This window comes from Monodon monoceros, unplaced genomic scaffold (assembly GCF_005190385.1).
Source record: "Monodon monoceros isolate NGI ecotype Baffin Bay Population unplaced genomic scaffold, NGI_Narwhal_1 Super_Scaffold_17, whole genome shotgun sequence".
Classification (NCBI taxonomy): domain Eukaryota; kingdom Metazoa; phylum Chordata; class Mammalia; order Artiodactyla; family Monodontidae; genus Monodon; species Monodon monoceros.
In genome coordinates, this window is record NW_021703773.1 from 3,268,660 (window position 1) to 3,291,735 (window position 23,076).

Sequence of the window (23,076 nt, forward strand, 5' to 3'; positions counted from 1 at the left end):
GCCCAGCCGCTCTGCGGCTGGGCCCGTGAGCCATGGCCGCTGAGCCTGCGCATCCGGAGCCTGTGCTCCGCAACGGGAGAGGCCACAACAGTGAGAGGCCCGCGTACCGAAAAAAAAAAAAAAAAAAAATTAGATAAACAACAAGAATTTACTGTATAGCACAGGGAACTATATTCAATATCTTGTAATAACCTATAATGGAAAAGAATTTGAAAAGAAAAAAAAATATATATATATATATATATACTGAATCATTATGTTGCACACCTGAAATTAATACAATATTGTAAATCAACTATACTTCAATAAAGAAAAAAGGAAAAAAACATAAAAATTTTTAGGACTTTTGCAGGGAGATTGATGTCATGCTGGTAGTTTGAAATTGGTCACGATAGGAGCATTTACACACACAGAAACTGGCAAGTGCTACAAATCAGAGAGAGAGAGAGAGAGAGAGAGAAAGAGAGAGAGAGAGAGAGAGAGGGAGAGAGAGAGGGAGAGGGAGAGAGAGAGAGAAAGAAAGCTAAGAGAAGGCACCCCTAAGGCCTTTAGACCCATGCTGGCTGAAAAGGGCTGATGTTGTCTAGGCAGTGTCTTGAAGTATTGGGGTCATAACAAAAACTGCCCACTTTCTATGGGTTTAGGGAGGGCCAGTCCCTCCCCGGGAGGTTGAAAGCATTCACAGAGGACCTTCTCAGTGAGTGGAGACACAACATCGTCAGAGCTGCCCGTCTCTCACCCTGAGACCACAGCTACATGACAGGGAAAGAAGCTGATATCTGAACTAGTTCCATGGATGCTCTGGGCTCAGTTGTTATCTGTAAAAAACGGGATAACAGCCAGTGATTCCCGTCTCCCCCATTGTAAGTTTCCCATGGGACTTTGGAAACGCCCCACGTCCACCCCAAATCTACTCTGGCTGCCCCTTCCCGAGGCACCCTGCTCATGACTCCCCCTTCTCCGCGTCTGGACCCTCAGCCGCCATGTCTGTGCTCGGTGGTCCTGCCCTGACATGGCTAACTGATCCAGCTGCGGCCAAGATGCTAGCTGCCCAGTTTCATCTCTGTCTCCCGGAGATTTGGAATTTTGAGCTTAGACACCCTGATATCAGGAGTTGATGGTAATAATTTGGACCAATGGCAGCATCCAGAGCTGTGGTGCCCAATTCAGTAGCCCTATGAGGCTACGGAGCATGTGTGCAAATTGAGATGGGCCGTGAGTGTAAAGCACACACTGGATTTCAAAGACTTGATATGAAAAAAGAAAAGGATTTAAAATATCTCATTTAAGGGAGGGTGGGAGGGAGACGCAAGAGGGAGGAGATATGGGGATATATATACACACATAGCTGATTCACTTTGTTATACAGAAGAAACTAACACATCATTGTAAAGCAATTACACTCCAATAAAGATGTTTAAAAAATTAAGCAAATAAAATATCTCATTCATAATTCTTTGAATTATATGTTGAAATGATCATATTTTGGGTCTATTAAGTTAAATAAAATATATTATTGAAATGAATTCCTTCTGTCTGCTATTATTTTTTGTAATGTGGCTACTAGAAAATTTGAAATGACATATGTGGTTGGAATTTTATTTCCTTTGGACAAAACTGCTCTAGAGAAATGTTTCTTGAAGCCCCTGGGGCTGAGTGGCTCCTAGCTTCCACAGGCCTGGGCTATATATTATTCAGCTGTCTTTTCTTCTTGAGCCAGCCCAGGTCTCTTCCATCCTGTTCTCTTTCTGATTTACCCTAGCCAGAGTAGTTTGAATTATTTGCAACCCAAGGGGCGTTCACTGATAAACCAATGGAACCAAAACTTCCTTAGGGTGTGTACAGATGATTCTGCAGCTCTGCCAGAGAACACTTTCAATGCTCCCAATGGGTCACGTTCGTGGTCTGAAATGATGAAATCACCTGGACCACATTATTCCTGTCCCCAGACCCTGACTCTGCCTCTGTCTTGTGGGACCTTCAGCTCTGGCCACGGGAACCAGATTTGGATTATGAGATTCTGCTGGTCAAGAAGGACACCTGGGGTCCCAAGGTGTCTGGGTCAAGCTGAGGCTGTGCTTAGGAGCTGGATTCTGTCAGTAGAGCCTGGAGTTTAGAATAATAACAGTTTTGTTGCTCTCTCCCAGAATCTATTGGGAATCAAGTTTTGAAACGATCCATTTCACAAAGCCCACACGATGGTTTCTCCCTTCCCTACTCCCCCTTTCTCATCTGGCGAGTCAGCCCACCCTGGTGCATGGTGATTTGGGGCGTTTTGTGACTCCCACCCAGCCCGGGAACTCTTGCTTTGGAATTGTGGCTTTCCTAAGACATTTCAGTTGTTCCAAGGTGTGAGGTGAAACTCCCACAAAAACCTGTCAAGAGCTGGCTTTGGGGTGGAATGCTCAACGTTAACTCACGGGGAGAGCTCGCATCATATGCCAGATTCCAAGTAATTATTCCTTTAGGAACTGCCTGCTCCAAGCACTTTAATGAAAAATGATAGAAAGAGCTGTTGACCTTTGAGACATACAACTCCACCGGGCAGCTGAGCATCGGCAGTGGATCCGGCCAGGGAAGATTACGTCTGCCCCACCATGGAGACACTGCAACAGTTTATCTTCCAAATAAGCAAAGAAAATGTGTTTAATGAATCCCCAAAGCATGGTACGTGCAGATGGGGTTGAAAACTGCCTTGGGCAATTTTTCATCCTCATCATAATGGGAATCCCTTGGAAACAAGTTTGAGAGAGTGTGTAAATTTATCTTGTTCCATTTAAAACATTCTTGGGAAGACTAGGCATGAGATGATGAATGAAGACATTGCAAAGGTAATCATTTGAGAGAGAAACCCTTATTAAAATAAAACAGATGAGCTGCATATGCCATATTCGTAGGAGATATACGTTTTAATAAAATGAAATAAGCTTCCAATGTGTTCCATATGGCTCTGTGTTGAGTGGAAGACAAATGTGGGTAAGACGTGGCCCCTACCCTCCAGGAGCTTGGAATCGAGTTGGTTTATTGAGACAACACTTAGACAGAGAAGCTGTATCATAGTGAGAGAGTCTCAGTTGGAGAAAAAGAAGCGCCTGACTGTTGAAGGGGGATGGAGTGAAAAAGAAACATCAGAGGGGGGTGGAGTGTGCAGGAGGAGAGAAATCAGGTTCCAGGACGTTTGGGCTGTTGTCATCAATGTTTCAGAGGCAGTTAATAGATAAATTCCCAACTTCTGTCTCTCGTCCCATTGCTTCTCCACCTCCTCTGTTCTCAGAGGTAAGGACCACGTGGGGATTGGAGTCTATGTTCCCAAGTGAATCGTTATAAGTTTAAATGAAGAGCTAAAGCAAATGTGGCAAAATGTGAACTTTTAATAAATCTGGACAGTGGGTATTTGGTTCTATCACTTTTCTGTACTTTACTGTGTCCTCGAAATGTTTCATAATTTAAAAGATTGTAAATGAATTGTATATACAATGTGTAACTAATAAAATGGAGACCCAAGAAAGAAAAGAAGAAGGAAAGAAAAAAAGAAGGAAGGAAAGGGAGAAAGAAGAAAGGAACAAATTTACAAAAGAAAGAAAGAAAGAAAAGAAGAAAGGAAAGAAAGAAAGAAAAGAAAAGAAACTAAGATTTATGAGAAGCCATAGAGCTGTAAGGTCACTGTGCGTGGAGAGTCAGGAAAGAGTCAGAAAGGTATCTTCTTGCCAAGAAGATGAAGTTCAACTGGGGTCCTGAAAAAATGGAGAAGAGGGAGGATAAACAGAGTGGGAGGAACCCTGCTAAAGAACAGTCTTATCTGTAAAACTAGGAGTTAGACTTCATAAACTCTGAGCTCTCATTCAAATCCGACCGCTGATGTTATGTTCATTGATTCAGTCCACAAGCAGTGTTTGGACACCTGCCATAATGCTAGACACTGCGGGGACTCCTGGATGGGACATGGCAGGGTGGCTGTCCTCCCCAAAGCCCCATCTCCATTTTCCTCATTCATCATCCTTATCTAACAGTCTGTATCAAGTCTTATTTATCCTCCTTTTAGATGGAAACTCCTTCTCATATTTCTCAGTATCCCCCTTAGGGTCAAGATAGGACTATATATAATAGATAAGTGGATACTCGTTAACTACTCACTGAATGTTTAACTTATTCATTTAAATAGTAACGGAGAGGCTGTTATGTCCTAAAGCACAACTGGGAATACTCTGGAGGTGCAAAGTTAAAATAATCTCCACTTCTAAGGAGCTTTCAGTCTGGTAGGGGAGATAAATTGGTAGAACTCGATTTCTGCAAAGGAGGAAGCACTAGGAACCAGAAGAATCGTGGAGAAAGGGTTACATGGGTCAATTATTGCACAGAGTGACATATACACATCCAAACTTCCGGTTTCTGTCAGAAGTATATTCAGTATTCTCATTTATATAACAGACATGCTACTTTTGGTGGACGGAAGGCTTAAAAATACCAGGTACCCTTCTTGTTAAATGGTGACATGTTTCTCACCTCCCCCTTCTTCCTAGGCCTCCATCACATATTATTTAAACTTACTTTTTAACCCCAGAAGAAACAGAAATAAAAACGGACATCACCGAGTTAATCCTTTTTAGGTTACTCTATGTGGTACATTTTTTGAAATTTAAGATTAGGACAGAACTAAACGTTTTTCAAGTTCAACATGGTAGTAACTTACTCCCAGCAAGCCAAACACTGAATTCAGATTCAATACTCAGGCACTTAAGAATGTGTCTTCTAACAGTGACAACGGCATTCTAAAAACTGAACACAAGTCTGCTGTAAGAGATGTCCCTGCCCGGACAGGCTCCCTTGGTTGGAGTGACAGGCAAAGCAATGCTGAGCTAAGCTCATGTCCCGTGACCTTTCTGTCATGGCAGCCTCCAGCTTTGGAGCCTTACACAGGATGCCAATGTAGGTCAATTGGTGTCAGAATGATGATAATGATAGTAGCAATAATAGGCAACATTAACTTGGAGTGCTTATGTTATCAAATGCAAGTTCATGTGCCTCATGCACAGCGAGGCCAAACATTACCGAAACGTTGGAGTTTGGAGCAGAGAAACGCTTATTGCACGGCCACATGAGGAGAAAGAGTGGCTCGTGACCCCCAAATCCTGAACTCCCTGAAGAATTTCAGCAAAGCATTTTTAAAGGCCAGGTGAGGGAGGAGCGTGGTTAGTTGTTGCAAACTTCTTGGTGCTGGAATCCTTTGTTCTTGCAGCTGTCCACGTAGGTCAGGTCAGGATGTTCCTGTAAACTTCCAACAAGACAAATGTTATTCCCTGTTCTGCAACTTTTTATCTCTATATGAATGGAAAAGTGTTATACCCTTAAAGGTCAGTGCCTTGAGAATGGGCTTCCTGTATATTTCAGGCTATAGGAAACCTTCTTAACTTGAAGCAAAAGCAACAGAACACACAGGTTAAAGTAAAAGAAAGAGATTCAATATGGAGTCAGATTTGTTCTTCCCTATTACACTTATTATGTGCTTACACTGTTCTTAGCACTTGACACAAATTAACTCACTTATCCTCACAACGATCATATGAAGTGGATACTAATTTGAAAAACAGAAAAAAAACCCAAGTAAAAACACTGTTTCCTTTTTTTGCTGTTGTTAAGCTCAAAGGTCACTTCATGTTTCTCTTCTGTAGGTCTTGAGTCAGTCCACATAAGTGAAGACTTGCGTGTTCTTCCTGTGTGTTCTTCCTGTGTGTGTCTGGTGGCATCTGAGTTAAATTTATCTGAATACACACGTCAACTTCCATCAGAGGGAAAAAACAAAGGTAATAGGCCGTACAGGTAAATGCCAAGAACAGCACTACATATGCCTTTGACAAGTTGTAGGAATGTAATCTTTTTCCTTTCTTTCTTTTTTTGAAGGGGGTAATACTCTTCTAGAACTTACCCTTTTACAAAGCAATGGTTTGTAATCATTCTTTGCAAGTATTTTAAACCCTCTGTTTAAACCTAGATGTCCATGTTATTAAACTCTATTAAGAGTGGTGTTTTGTTTTTGTCTTTTAATCTAAGCACTGTATTTGGGAATCATTCATGGACAATTAAAAAAAAAAGCCTCATTTTGCTTTTTTGATGAAGGTGATATAAAAAACAAAGTATTGGCTTCTTGGGAGATGCAAGGATCACAGCCCTCGCTGACCTAGTGGGGTGGCCTCTCGATATCCTGGGTGGGTTGTTTGCCTCTTTTTCGTGGTGAAATGAGATCTTTAAATTAATTGTTATTAATCCTTTACTTATTATTTAGAAATTGTTGCAGGATATTGTTCTTTGTTGATTTGTACTTTTGCACAAATAATCACTTTCCAACGTTCGCGTTGTAAGTTTCCTTGGTCTGGAAGTTTGTCAGGAGAAAGAGCTCAGGTTTGGGAGTTCAAGTCCCACCCCCAACCCATGTCACTGTGAGTGCGTTACTAGTTCTTAACCACCAGCCTCAGTTTCCTCACTATTAAACCAGTAAAATGCTCATCTGGTTAGGGGATTTGAGGAGGAAACAGGGTCAGGCTTGTGGTATACCATAGGGGTTTAACCACTATTCATTTCCTTTGTTTTCCTAAGCTGCTCTCTCTGTAATTCTAGTTTTTAATCTCCTTAAATTCCACTGCTCTACTTACACAAGAAGCCAAATTAAATAAAAACCCTGGCTCTTGACTTCTCCATGTTATCACTCCTGTTGTTTCCACCAATTTCTGAAAACAGAAAATAGTGATTACAAAGTCACACTTGTATGTTGTAGCAAGTAAGATAAGATTTTTTTCCCCAGAAAACAGGATTGCCAGGGAACACTCTCTTTAGTTCCTGGAACTGAAGCATATTATTTTCACCAAATCAGGTTTTGTCAAACCTGCACAATGGTTAAGCATATGTTAGCTTTTAGAGCCATCTCTAAAAACTAGAGTCAACTCTAGAAACCGCTAAGGACCGTGGCTCAGCAGGACCTCTGAGCCTCAGCTTCCTCATCTGTGAAATGGGGGCAGCGTCTACCTTGTAAGGTGGTGGAGAAGACTTAGCGAGGTACAGGGCTTGGCTCAATGCTTGGCACGTGGTGCAGTGATTTGAAGCTGTTATTATTTTATCTGAAGATTAGTGAACAGTAGTAGTCTTTTAATTTTCCACCAAGATGTAACTTGTATTATCTTGGAAAATTTATGAGAAAAAAGAAAATCACTGAACTCACTAGCAACTTGACCTTGGCCTGGATCCCGCTCGGTCTCAGTTTCCCCACTAGGAATTTGGGTACAACATTTGTCCCACCCACCTTGCAGTTTTATCACTCTTGGTGGAGACAATTGATTTGAAAGCACACTGTAAATCGTCAAGTACTGAACCAAATCTAGTGAAGAATCTTCTTCACGTCTCTTTTCCACGTGAGGAAGAACTTGGACTTTGGGGCCAGGAGGTCTGGAGTCCGATGCCACTTTCTCCCCATGCTGGGCACATTTCTGGACCTCGTCTGCCTCAGTTTACTTGTCTGTAAAATGAGGATAATAATAGCAACTCATGGGATTGTTGTACGGACACATGTGCTAATGGAGTGAAGCACTTTGAATAGTGACTGATGTGTGTAAGAGCTCAGTAATGTTAGTTTTTAAAGTCTCTACTTTACAATGGAGGGGTTGAGCTGCCTTAGCTCCGTCATGCCTCCTAGTTTAAACAGCCTTTGAGGTTTACATGTCTTACTTTGTAGAACAAGAAGTATTCTGAATGTTCCGGCCCTTTTCTGCAGTAATAGTCCTCTGCTGATAGCATTAAAGTTCAAATGTATAGATTTTTGGAAATTCCTGATTACCTGGTATTCAGGCGAGGCCCCCAATTTCCCATCGGCTGCCACTTGATACCATCTCCCTAACTTTTCAGAAACCTATGTGTGGCCTCAAATTTGTCTGGGACGGGTCTGTGATTCACACACTGTATGCCAAGGCACCCAGCATCACAGTGAATTCATAAGAGACTGTGGGATACTGTGAAATTTGGGGGGAACTTGACATCTGTCAGACACCTCATGATTTACTCCCCTTGTGAATTCCTAGCTAGAGACAGTCCACAGTTTCAACACAATTGCACTAATTCCTTTTGATGATACCATATCTTTTTGAATCTGTGTTTTCTGAGGCAGCTGAATGGTAACAGTGTATCACCCCAAAATAGGGCTGTAGGGAGTTCAGGTCAAAATAGGCCACTTTAGCATATTGGTTATCGAGCTGCCGGAGCTTGAAAAACTGCAAATGCAGGGGAAAGGCTTTCCTTGGACCCTCCTTATCTGCCTAAAGATAGATCCTCCAAAAGGAGCTCAGTTATCCTAAGTCACCTCGCTGGGTGTTTCATCCACCAGGGAAGATGGACTCTTGTCACTGGAGAATAGACTAGAAATCAACACCATACCCAGACTTTGTCACAAACTATTATATCTCCCCTCTGTTCTTCGAAGGGCCCATTCATCTTTCCTAAAAATCGCTTAGTCTCCCTGAAGAGGTCTACATCCTGCCTTTCTTTTCCCTATGAAGATGGCATTTAAGCCTGAATTTTATACCACCTCAGAGAGTTACTCATTTTCTCTGGGTATCTCCCATGTATACATGGGGTATACACGTTAATAAACTTCTGTTTGTTTTTCTCTTGTTAATCTGTCTTTTATTACAGGGGTCTCAGCTAAGAATTCAGAAGGGTAGAGGCAAAATTATTTTCCCCACTCTCCACTGTGATAAAAATAAAGTATCATGTGAAAAAAATCAGTGGCGAACAGGAAATGAGGGTGGTGGTACCCCGAAGCAGGTGCACCCAGGGCACACATCCCAGTAGTAAGTAGTTGTGGTTAAGAATAATTTTTTTTTCAATTTATGTGTATATTTTTTCAACTGGTTATTGAGTTAGTAAGAATATAAATATGTATTAAGTTATTTGGGACCCAACTACTTTTGGCCTGGAATGCTAAAACAAATTACTGAGACACTGAAAACACCAGGAACCCAGAAAATTTGGGAACCTCTTGGGTATATCCCTCAGTTTCAGGGTTTTCTTTGAAAAACAGCACATGTGCATGAAATAGGGCAGGGCCTCCAGTTCAACAAGCCTCTGGAGGTTGATGAAAGCCTGTGAAAATTGCGTGTGGAGGTGAAGCTTTGCAAACTTAGATTTATCTGGTGTACACATCCTTTGATAGTCCAAAGAAAGGCAACACAGTTGATAGAGGTGGGGAAATCAGATTTTCCATAATAAACTAGATGCGGTCCCTTTGAAGTCTGTTCCCTTTCGGCTTCTTGAAAGTTTCTCACGCTAACAATTTGTACTGATTTTAGCTGCTGATGGATAACATTGTTTTGTGAGCTCTGATTAGCACATGAATACCTCCGACTGTGGGCCTGGCCGAGTGCACAGCAAAAACATTTGCAGTTGAATGTGTAATTCACCAGGGTCTGCAGTTTGAAGTCTCAGACAGTTTCCACATCCCCTTTAGGTTCTACTGGGACTCTTGCCCAGGTATGAGTCCCCTGGGCTGTATACGTTTCAGGCTCACAGTTTTGTGCTACATCCGTGGAAGGCCTGGGGGATGGTGAGGAGAGAAGCTTGACTCCGTGGAGTGTGTGAAAGTGTTCACACCTGTCCTCAGGCATTACTTTCTTCTGCTTTCACTACTTTCATTTTCTTTTCTTTTTTTTTTTTCTTTTTTTTTTTTTGCGGTACGCGGGCCTCTCACTGTTGTGGCCTCTCCCGTTGCGGAGCACAGGCTCCGGACGCGCAGGCTCAGCGGCCATGGCTCACGGGCACAGCCGCTCCGCGGCATGTGGGATCTTCCCGGGCCGGGGCACGAACCCGCGTCCCCTGCATCGGCAGGCGGACGCTCAACCACTGGGCCACCAGGGAAGCCTTCATTTTCTTTTTATCAAAGTATTATTATGTGCACGCCAAGAAATCAGATATCAATGGAAAAGTTCATAACGAAAAACAAATGACTTGCTCGTCCTCACCCTTCCAAACCCCATTTCCAGTTCCCCCAAGACAATCCCTTGCACCTATTTTCTGAGGTCTTCTATTGGTTACCTTTGTTAACTACAGACAATACACTTATAATGCACTTCCCTGTTTCTTTGACTTGTCAATTTTAGACACTAATTTTTGACATCTTTGGTAGGAGGAGAACTTTCTCTACCCCAGCAGTCCTCAAACTTTTTGGCACCAGGGACCGGTTTCGTGGAAGACCATTTTTCCACAGACGGGAGGTTGGGGGGGGGATGGTTGGGCAGTAGGTAATGTGAGCGATGGGGAAGGCAGATGAAGCTTCGCTTGCTCGCCAGCTGCTCACCTCCTGCTGTGCGGCCTGGTTCCCAACAGGCTGCGGACCGCTACCAGTCTGCAGCCTGGGGGGTTGGAGGCCCCTGCCCTACCCACCTCATGTCTGTATAATTGGTGCCTGTGAATTAACTGGCAATGGACAGATTAACAGGAGAAAAGCTTATTCTGCCATGGGAATATTTAGTAGCAGGTGACCTGCTGAGTAGCCAGAGGTAAAGGTTTATATACCAACTTAACAAAAAAGGGGGAGGTTAGGACTCTAACGGGAAAGTACGAAAGGGTCTGTTGGTTGTTTTCATGCTACAGGGTCACTGAATTCTCACTTCCCAAAGCTAGGGGCCAGTCTGCTCCCAAACAGGGATCAGAGGAGGAGGGGGTCAATGGCAGCTGTATTTTGGGGGAGGCTCAGCTCCCCCAAAGGGAAGATGTTTTTTCTTTCTGTGGGGGCTGATCACCCCCAGTTTAAAGTAACTGAAAAAAGTTTTCATGCCGCTTTGGTAAGCTGTTAACTCCTTCGTTTCCCCCTTTTGAAATTTCTCAAGAAATTTCACAGACAAAAAGCTGTGTTGATTGCTATGAAGAGAAGACTCAGTTTAGAAATTGGGACGTGAGCCATCTTCAAAGGGAAAGAAGAACAGATTAGAATGAAGAAAAGCAAAGATGAATGGTTGGAGCAGACTATAAGCCCAGTTTCTGAATCTAGAGGGTTAAACATTGGGTTCAAAGCATGTTCAGATGGTGGGGGGAGGATGCCAGTGGCAATCCAATGGATTTTCTGGTTTTCAGTTTGAATGTCTTTGTTCATGGCCTCCCACACATGACCTGATGGGTTGATCAGTCCTTGGAAGTTTTTTTCAAGTCAACCAGCTTCAGCTTGCAGGACTTTTTCAGATCCTTGGGGAAAAGGGCAGTTACAAGACAATCTAGAGACTTCCAGGGAGGATCTGGGCAGTCAGGTCTGATTTCAGTGACACCAAGTCAGTAGAGTGGGAGAGAAATTGAAAATGTTCATTTTGAGGGTCATAACTCAATATCAAAGTAAGCTAGAAGAATAGAGAATTTGGGAAAGACCAACAAAATGTGTAAGATGGCATGATCCAGTCCAGTTTACAGGTAGATAATAAAACCTCAAAGAAAACCAACAGGACTAGAATCTGATAACCCACAAGGGTGTGTTATAGTTTTCTATTGAAACATCTCTCTATATTTACCTCCTTCTTTAGTCATAGATAAAGTAAGATCATTCTTGCTTACAAAAATAAGTCTTATCTCATTAAATGTGGCCTGATTATTCATAAGGGCAGCATGAAGAGTAATTGACCACACAGGCCTTTTAAAGTTTGCTTTGCTGGAAGCTAAGAGTCTCAGATTGCACTTCTAAAGCCTCTTGGGACCAGGAAGCCAAACCAAGAACTTGTCATTAGACTTCACATGCAGAACCTATAGATTTCTGTGAATCCTCTTCTTGCCGTCCCCTGAATATCTTATAGTTCTTGGGCTTGCCAGGAAGTTACCTTCCTTAATGACCTGTAAGGTTGGGAACCCTGAAAGTCAGGTACCAGGCTGGTATTTCCAAGAGGACTTTGTAAGCATTGGCTCCGTAAACTCAAGCTTACTTCCATAGAACTCATGCCTAATTCTACGCACATCATTCTCAAATACGACTTTCCAGTCAAAGCCTCAATTACGTAACTAATGTTTCTAGTCATGTCTTAATACCAGGAGGATAGATTCTTACTGAAACTGTAAATAATGATATTGACATGAAAATAAGAATACTCAGTAAGAGTTTCTGAATTCTGGAGGAATCAGGCAGAAGAAAAAATCATGTTTTATTTCTGTTTACAAAAGTGTAATCTACTAAATTGTTATGACTTATGGATAGCTTAAGAGAAAGGAGTTCCTTACATCTAGAAAATAGAACATTGAAGAACATGCAATGTTCCAAACGAAATCCATAAAAAATCATAATTATTCTCCATCACTTCATTCACTCCCATGTAATTAGTTCTTGTTCTGCTTGTATCTGGGTTAGCAATTTCATGAACTCATTGGCTTTTCCACTAGAGTTCTTGTAAAACTTGACTTGGTCCAGTGGTATGATCTCAAAGTGAATTAAACAATGCTATCAAAAACCTGTACCCCAGACCCGGCATCGTCTTTTTCCTGGGTTTCTGAGACAGTTCATTTCTGCTGAAGTTTCACTTTGGTCTGTAGCTGATTGCAAGGTGCTTTCAGAGAAGAACAAGGGTAAACCCATAATTATCTGTGAATGACGAAAAACTTAGAAAGGGCATGGTTTATGATCTAATGAGAGTTCATTATAAACATAATGCAACTGACTAAGAAATTTGGTTGTTTCTGTGACATACAAAATTTTCAATAGTTTCTGGAATTATGACCGATAGCATTATACTATTGTTTTCTACTGTCAGGCAAAGCAGCATAAAGACCTGTCATGAACAGCAAGGTCACTGACAAATTTCTAGGAACTGGATATAATTCCTGAAATATTTACATTAACGACATTTACCCATATAAAAATAACCTAGGGAAGGTTCAGTATCTCTTCTTATTTGACAATGCTTTTTATACAATTAAATTTATCAAATAAACCTAAGTATGTTCTAACATTTCTTTTTGTAGAAAGTGAAACAAATCCCTTGAGATTTTCCAGATTCCCTCTGGGAAACCTCTAAGTCATCTTGAGATAAAGATTTCATTTAGAATTTGATTTGGGGGAAGGCAAAATATCAAAAGTTGTCAAAAATGTCAAAAAGTTTGAACACGTGATTAAATAAGATCATAGGTCACTGTGAAAAAAATACTTTGTTATTTATTTAACCAAAGCGATGAGGAAAGATTTTAAAGGTAAATACAGGAGGTAACAGTTTTGATCAAGAAAAAACCTTAGCTCTTTAATAAGAAAATTTGTTTCTCTTAAATTATTGAGAACATGATAAGGACAGCATAGGAGATTATTCTGATTAGTCACAGAATCTGTTTCCTAGATGGATTATTTTAAGAGCTAAAGAAAAACCTTTTACAATCTTTCATGAAGAGCAGATTAATAACCCAAGAATTTTAGTCATTTTAAGAGACAGAAAAGTCTAGCCTGACATCAGTAACCTACTGATATTATTTTTTCATAAATTTTATTTATTTATTTATTCATTTTTGGCTGCGTTGGGTCTTCATCGCTGCACGTGGGCTCTCTCTAGTTGTGGCAAGTGGGGGCTACTCTTCGTTGTGGTGCACAGGCTTCTCATTGCGGTGGCTTCTCTTGTTGCGGAGCACGAGCTCTAGGTGCGTGGGCTTCAGTAGCTGTGGTACGTGGGCTCAGTAGTTGTGGCACTCAGGCTTAGTTGCTCCGCGGCATGCGGGATCTTCCCGGACCAGGGCTCAAACCCGTGTCCCCTGCACTGGCAGGTGGATTCTTTACCACCGCATCGCTAGGGAAGTCTCTAACCTACTAATATTAAAGCTCATTTTAAACCCTCACAGATAAATCTATTTGATCTAAGCCAGCTTGAGCACTTTTTTTCCCTGCATACTTTTTATAGCTTTCTATGTCCATTCAGATTTTTGTCCTATTCTTTTGTCTTTCTCATTGTGAAACAGCCTTTAAACAACCTCTAAACAATTACTTTGGGACAAAATTACTTTCTTTTTCCCTTAACAGAGATACATCTTACGTTCCTTGCATACAAAATTCTTTCCCTCCCCTCTTTTTATTTCTAGTAGTTTCATTTACATATATCAATTATAAGTTTTAACTATGAGTAACCTTTATTATGCAGAGAAAACTAGGAAGTAGACCATTGTGAATTGTCTGTCATGTATCAGCATTTAATAGTGATTAGCAAATTTATGAATATATATACCATTTCACAATTTCTACAGATACATGCTTCTTTAAAGTAAAAAAATAACAATTTCAGTGTGGGAAAAGAACATGTTTATTAACAAATCCAAATATCTCTAGTTTCTTTTAAAAAATAACTAATCCAAATATCTCTAGTTTCTTTTAAAAGTGTAGAAACTTATACTCAGGATAAATGTTTTAGTAGTTTCTTATTTAGAAATGATTTATATCTTTAATGAATATCTGTTACTTCATGAAATATAACTCTAAGTTTGCAAGTCACCAAAAAGGTTTTGGAAACTATTTTTAGGCAGATATGAAAAAACATAATTATTTTTCAAATAAAGTGTGTTGGAACAATGACTCAATTTGATTAAATTCAAATGTATAAATTTTATAATCTTAAACATACAGTAGATATACTATAAACCTATTTGACTAATTAACCCAGGTAGAATAAAAATGTATGCTTGGACTGTATTTAATGCTGACAACTCTGAAGAAATACCTGTTTTTATTAAATCAATTATATCGAACTAGCCTTATTTGCCCAAATCATGTGAACTTGAAAAGCATTTGGACTAATTTCTGTATTTCTGAGAATTTTAGGAATATTTTATTTATATGAGTGCTTATTTTTCTCTAAGTCAATTAGAATACAGCTCCTTTAAAAGATTTTATAAATTAATTTGGCATAGCATCAGGAGGCAGGAAAATACCATGTATACATAATTACATAAACATACAGACAGATGCAAGTAGAGACCTTCAGCTTTCATTTAGGCATAAACAGGAACACAAAACTCACGGGTTTATATTAGAATTCATTCTCATCTTTGCATCTCTTTATATTTTTATCCAAGTTGTGCTTCTGGCAAATGGAAGAAGTTAAGGTTATCTGCTCAATATGAGGGCTAAAGCTTTTTAATGAATATTTGTAGCGGAGATTTTTAAGATTTTCATTTGCCCTGATACGTAATCTTAAGGAGGCTGTGGACTAAATTTTGGAGAAGGGGCTGAGGAGGTGTCACACAGCTGTCTAGGCGTCTCCCAAGCTCATCTGAGTGGATGAAATATTCAGTCTATTTGCGATTAGCCTCTTTAGTTTGAGGTGGCTGCTTCTGGGGGTCCCTGAGTCCCTTGAGCACCCTTGATGGAGCAGGGAGCCTAAAGCTTAAGTGACTATACGGATCTTAAGGGCAGAATGAGAAGAGAAAGGTGTTAGAGGATCCAGTTTGAGAGATATTAAGTTTTCTCAAAGAATCCATTGAAATTCTAAATTATCCTCAGTAAGTCACGTCCATAAGAAAGGAAACAGCTGGTGCTGGAGTGGCTGAGCATATAGTCAGCAGGAGTTCAAGAAGCGGGGAGGGCAGCAATTGGCACTTACTCAGAGGAGACCCTGAGAAGATAGTTCCGGGTGGTAGGAGATTACATCTCACAGGCGAAGAGGAAGGGACTGTGATTGCAACAAGCTCTTTTTGAGCAAATGATAAAGAAAGTTGCCCCAGTATCAACTGAAAAAAATCCAGCTCCTGACCCTCTATTTTAATTTCCATGGTAGGCTCTGGGGGTGTAACTGACAATTGCTGACCCCATCAATTGCCTTCAGTCGTGGACCCACCAATCCATGACACCAGATGGGTGATACTGAGATGGTAATTCTCAGCACCACAAAGGCAATTTGATAGAAAGGAAGTTGAATTTAGCCAATCACAGGGGAACTGGACATTCAGTAAGAAAGCTCGGGCCCTCAAACTGGCAATTGGCTGCCTCTAGAGAGAGACCCAACAGTTTGTGCCCCTTAGCAGGGAAAAGCCAGAAAGAACACTCCGGCTTCCAAAGCGAAGCTTGCAGGACACAAAACACTTTTAGTCGGGACAATACAAAGTGGTAACACGCAAGGCAGAGAGAATGGCTATATGTGGGAGGGGCTGGCCCAACTCTAAGAATCAAATACCCAAAGAACTAGTTTTAAGCAAAAATTGTATCCTGTAAATCTAAATTTTAGAAAATCCCCCTTTAAAAATAGAGAGGGAGACAGAGGCTCTTCTTGCCCTCCCTTGAGCAGACCTTGAGCAGGGATCTGGGAGTCTGATTGGTAAGAAAGCTTACTCTTACCTCTGCTGGCTTGTCAGAGCCCCTAATAGCTGAGCTGTAGGCTGCGGGAGTCCCAACCATCCCCATCCTTGTTACCAAAACTATTGAGAGGAAAACTTTTCCTCTATCCATTTAGGTCTTGTGCAAGAGGGCCTGCAAATTAACTGGCAATAGACAGATCAACAGGAGAAAAGTTTACTATGCATGTGGGAGTACTCAGTATTGAGTAACTCACTGAATAGACAGAGGTAAACCTTTATAACCAACTTAACAAAAGAGGGGTGTGGTTTAGAGCTTCAGTGTCAAAGTATAGAAGATATAATTGATCTTTTTGGTGCTGTTGGGAAGCTGAGAGTTCAATTCCCAGTGCTAAGGGTCAGTCCTCTCCCAGACAGGAGACTCTTGGAGGGGGCTCAACAGCACCTGTATTTTTTGTGTGGCTCTGCTGAAGTTCAGATAATGTTTCTTTCTGTGGCTGCTGATGCCTGAGATGTTTTCAGTTGAAAGTAATTTTCATACCACTTTGGTGGACTGTTAATGCTGTCACCCAATGCACACGAGGAGGTTTTAGCTAATGAATTCTCCACCTTCTCTCTCCTGACATCTTCTATTGTTTAATATTTGTGCGATTGTTTTTGGTTCTTTTACTGGTTAGCCTTACAACTTTGAATAATGTATTTAATCATTAATTAATTCTTGTTTTAGCAACTTTTAACTCCATTTTTATGATTAAGATATCAGGATTCCTACCCCCATCCTTTCCCTATTTCCTCTCCCCACCTTCTGTCACTTACACTGAAGTTCACCATCTTCAGGTTGATCACATTTCTTTCTTTCCTGTAGCCACAATAAAAGTTGATTCTAAAAGTTCAAAACCAGCAAACAATTCTGAGTAAATTCTGGCTAAGTGATGTAAGTCTCTTTGGAATGGTGACGGGATCTCTAGGGAGAAAATACATCCCTACCTGCAGATCCCTTTGTCACTCAAAGGAGAATGTTGTTAAAGCAAGATCCAGTTTTGTTTTTTTTTTTTTTGATCATTGCTTCAAATTATGCCATAATTCATCTCGCCTCTTATTTGGACCATGTTTGCATTTAGATTATTTCCCTAAAGTTTCTAACTATTTTTCTTTCTCTTTTTCTTTCCCCTTTCCTCCCACCCTCCTTTCCTCCCTCCCTCCCTCCCTCCCTTCCTTCCTTCCTTCCACTGTTATCTCCTAATCTTTTTCTAAGTTCTCCATAATATTTTTTATTTTATTGAATCTCCATCTTCTCCCTTTCCCTTTATGTCCTGGAGAACTCCCAGAACTTCCAAAGAAACAATGCATGGGATATAAACCTTCTGAGTCCTTGAACATCTCAAATTACTTTTATTCTCTCTTCACAGTTGGTCACTTATTTCCTGGTAGATATATTTTAGAATTAAAGTTGTTTCCATTAGAAATTGAAAGACATTGCTCTGTTATCTTCTAGTCACCAGTGATGCTGAAGAGTATCTGATTTTTGTTTCTTTGCAGGTAATTTATTTTCCTTCAGTGGAAGTTCTCAGGGTGTTCTCTTTATCTTTCATGCTCTATAATTTCACAAGAATAGGTCTAGGTCTTTTTCATTTGTTGAGCTGTACCCTCAGTAGGCCCCTGTAACCCTCATCTGGAGAAAATTTTATTTTTTATTACTTCTTTGACTGTTCCTTAAATTCTTGCTCTCTTTCTGGGACATTTATTAGATGAACTTCCTGAATTAGTCCCCATGTCTCTTTATTCGTATTTCTATTTTTTTCCTCTACGTTTTGAGAGATTTCTTCTATTTTGTTCTCTGGTACTTTTATTGAACTTTCTCAGCCCTCATCAGCCATACTTAAAATCTCTGACTTTCTGATTGTGTATTTTTTAATGGCATGTTATCATTGTTTGGGGATGGAAAATATCTTTTTGAATAGGATGCTTTAAAAGTGCTTCCTTGCTCCCTGAGTTTTTTTCTGTTTCTTCTGGTTCTTCTTCTTTTTAAAAAATCTCTTTTAAAATCTTCTTCAGAATGAAGATACTTGATTCTCTTTGTATACCTGACGATCTCTGGTTTCATGTTCACATTTAATGTAAAAGGATGGTGCAGCCTGGGAGGCTTCCTCTGGTGCTGTGTAAGCAGCCTGGTTCCCGGAGAGGCCTCTCTCTCTCCCCAAGAGGGATTCTTACCAGGCCTGTTGCATAAGGCAAAGCAGGGCTTGTGAACTGGCAGGTTTTACATCACCTGAGAGAGGAGTCAGCTGGGAGATTGGGGGCCTCCTCCATCTCTATCCCTAAAAAAAGGCCTTATTCTGGGTCATCAATATTCCCACTAGAAACCTAACTTCCCCCCAGATTTCTCTGATTTATATAGAGAAGGTTTGCATAGTGCTGTATTGGTGATAATGGTAGGGTAATCAATTTTTTTTAGAGCTTCAGTTTGGGACACAGTTGCATCAGACTAAAAACAAAACAAAACCAAAAAACAGACTCCCCAAACCTATAATAGTATAATATAAAATAATTATACCTAAGTATGCTATAATGTAACACAAAAATACGAAAAACAGGTGTTTATTTGCAACTCTAGGTCATTCCGTAATATTTACTTTTCTGCTACATACATGCTATTACTTAAAATAACAGGAGGACTAGAGAAGAGTGGCAATTAGTAGTATTTAATAGTAGAAGAATTAATAATAAATAAATAATGGAAATTAATTGATAGCAATTAAACAAATACTGTGTCAGAAAATGTAATTATATTTTTATAATGTTCCTCTCTTTTGATACAACAATTTATCTTGCCCCTTTTTGGAAACCATTTATTGTATATTTTCGTTTTTTAGGCTATATTATTGTGTATTCCTAAGATGCATAAATGTGAGGGTTTTTTTTAAAAAAGGGAAACACAATAGGAATAATTAAATAATTATTACCTATATTTAATAAAACTGACAATGACATATGTTTTCTGTCCCTTGATACAGTTGGATATTTTTACTTTCTGTTTCCTTTTCCAATAATGCTTCTTTGAATTGCTTACAGCTTTTTCTTTTTTGGCCATGCCACGTGGCTTGTGGAATCTTAGTTCCCCAACCAGGGATTGAACCTGGGCTCTCGGTAGTGAGAGTGCAGAGTCCTAACCACTGGACCACCTGGGAATTCCTTGAATTGCTTACAGCTTTAAATAAAAAGCCTTCTTTTCTTTTATGTAGTAGTAAAACTGAACACTGTCAAAATTCACTGCCTCGCAGTGCTCTTATTAAGCCCACATTATACTGATTTCTGGAGTCAGGCCAATGTGATGGCCTCAAGCTAAATAACCCCTCAACAAAGGCATTTGGCCATAGGATAGTTAGGATTTTTACTTACCAGCACTAGCAGGTTTGTAGACTTGTAGGAATTTGTTTGCAGCTCTCCCAAAATGTTCATTCACTCTGTATCTATGGGCTTTTCCTGTTGGACCAGCTCTCTGCTAATCAGGTCCTTTTGCATTTATAATTTCATCTTATAGGCCGGCCATCTCCAAAATGTCCATCATTTTAAAACACTCTGAAGCACGTCGGGTGTCATCATAAATTAAATCTCTCTTTGTGGGGGAAAAATACTTTAAAAAACACAGAAGTAATTTGAACTTGCGAAATCAAAGCTGGATTTCAAATAAGTCATGGTTTTAGTAAACAAACTAAGAAACTCCTATTTAAGTTGACTGCTCCTTTCCAGTAACAGTTTTTTGAGTTTGGAAGTAGTCTTATTTCCAAAAAATGAGTCATTTCTTTTTTTCTGTGTGACTTTTTACTGCAACCTACATTTCACATCGAACAACTCAGACGCGGTGAGTCTCACCTTTTCTAGGACGCTTACGGGCTCTTCACAGATCATCAAACTGTTTTGCAGAAACAGCACATCAGTTTCTGTTTCACTGTAATCCTTTTCTCCATCCTCATCCCCAATGTGTTTCCAAGCACTCTCGTGTTTCCACGTTCTTCTCGTCCCACATTTAGAAAACATGATTATACGGGAGGACAATCTTTTAACTTAATTTCTGTGGCTGGCAGCAAAAACAGCCGTCTTGCAGGCAAGAAGAGACCTCCTTACAAAATATCGGAAATCTAAGTGCTTCCGCATGTTTTGAAACACCTGGAAAGTGATCAAAAACTTTTCATTACGAAAGCCTCAGTAGCACACAGGTAAGCAAATCACATCTTTTTCTTTTCAGCAGTGTTCTGTACAAGGTGTGAAGGACATTTGACAGCTGAGAGCTTTCATTTTCTTCGGTAAGAACTTTACACAGGAAATGGAATTTGCCAAAATTTACATTCGTGTCGTCTGCCAAATATGCAGCTAGAGGAGGGAAGCTGAGGGTTTTTTTGGACAGGATTGTTGATTAAGATGATTTGAAATTCCATTTTTGAAATCAAAGTGCCTGAGAACTAGGGGGAGAATTTTTTAGTTGCTACAATTTGATGCTTCTTTTGATACACAGTAAAAAGCATAATCCCTGGTAAGATTTTACAGAATGAGTGGACTGCTACAGCATTAGGGGCCAGCATAAAATTTATCAAAATGTTCCCTTTCGTTTGCCCACAGGTCATTTCACTTGCGTCTTCTTAATCAGAAAATGTTTACTCAATTTCAAAACTTTACTCCATTTCATAGAGCAATCAAAAGAAGAATACAATACTATGAGCTTTTTTGCATGGTGTACTCAAGATAACTCAACAGTCACTATTTTTGACTGAGCATTGGTGTCTTTGGGGAAACAAAAAACTGTATGCATTTAGAAGTACTTGCCTGTCTCATCCCAGATGTTTGAGGTCCAGTCTCTAGGAGTACTTTTATGCCCTCTTCTCCACAATGACCAAACTCTTTCTGGCATGTCATGCAGTGTGCCCTGCTTTGGTTATTTATTTCCCTGATCCAGTCGTATGCGTCCTTCTGTCTGTCATTAAAATAACACAGCTGTTTAGTCTCGTTCAGTGATGTCTGGGTCATGCGGGTGTGAGTTCATTGTTCTCATTTTGATGACGTGAACTCTTAGAAAACACGATCACAGTGTTCACAGTGTGAAAAGTTAAACAAGCACTATCCCACAGCCATCACTTCACGGGCAAAGTCAAAGTTCCAGTGCATTTGAATCGCACACTGGAATCTCATCGCTCGGGGGCTGAAACCACAGAGGATCTAATGAATGAACCACAAATGGTTGTCACCAACATCAGCGGTCAGGAGACGTGAATGACAATGACAACATCTCTGCCACGTCCACTTGACATTAACGATAGTGCTGCTCCAGTCCCTATTTTGGGGGTCACTGTATGGGTTTTATACTTTCCCCCCAATCTCCTGCACTCGCAATGGAAAACCAGGACTTTCCACACCTGGGAGGGATTTCCCAGGTGGTGGGACTTTCAGTAAAAATCCAGGATAGTCCTGGGCAGAGTGAGGCAGTGGTTTTAGAAAGACCTGTCTGTGCTCCATGGGGAAGGAGTGGGTGGGATACAACCTTCCCCCATATAGACCTGTCTTTAATCCTCAGCTTTCAGCTTCATTTCTCAGTCTTACCCCTCGAGGTGACTCAGCCCTCAAGATCTCCAGGTGGACTGACAGACAGACAGAAGCATGATCTAGGCTAGACGTTCTCAAACATGCTGGGCTCTGGACTCTACATTCTTAAATATTATTGAGGACGCCAACGAGCTTTTACTTATCTGGATTGTATCTGTCAATGTTTACTGAATCAGAAGTTAAAACCGAGAAATTTAAAAAATAATTATGTATTCATTGATTTAAAAATAACAATAATAAAATCATTGCATGTTAATAGAAAAAAGCATTTTTTTTTTTTTTTTTTTTGCGGTACCTGGGCCTCTCACCGTTGTGGCCCCTCCCGTTGCGGAGCACGGGCTCCGGACGCGCAGGCTCAGCGGCCATGGCTCACGGGCCCAGCCGCTCCGCGGCATGTGGGATCTTCCCGGACCGGGGCACGAACCCGCGTCCCCTGCATCGGCAGGCGGACTCTCAACCACTGCGCCACCAGGGAAGCCCAAAAGCATATTTTTTTTAAATTTATGAACCATAGCTACATTTTCCGAATCAAAACAGTTTTGTGAGAAGGGTGGCTTTGTTTCATTTTTCTGCAACTCTCTTTAATGTCTGGGTTAATAAAAGGCCCCTGGGTTTTCATTTCTACTTCTGCATTCAATCTTGGTTGAAGTATTAGAGAAAATGTGACTTCACACAGATATGTAGCTGGAAAAGGGAGGAGTATTTTAGTAGCCTTTCTAGATAATTCTGTATACATATTCTATTCTACACCAGAACTTAAAGGTCAAAATTAATACAATTAGTAATTTTACTGTTCCAGCTTGTAACAGCTGTTGTAACATCCTTAGGTGAAATTGACTTTTTCCCTGCAGGTGCCTGGGAGTGAATAATACAATGACTTCTGGGACAGTGTGGTCCCTCTGCCCGGATTCATGATGAGACCTCTGCAGTTTTACCCACCATTGCTTTTGGACCATCAATGCAAATGTCAACAAATGAAAATGGCCAATAGGATCTTAGTATCATCATGAAAATATAATAATGACTTTACCCACATTTTGAGAACTGCTCATCCGGGCCATCTCTTTCTTGGCTTACTTTATCCATCAACTAACTCCCATTCACTTTCTTTCAGAGGTATTTTGAGTTCTCTTTTTGATCTAGGTTATTCCATTTTATATTTTCAATCCTTATTACAGTGGAATCCCACTGCATTTAGAGAAAGCAAGTATGTCT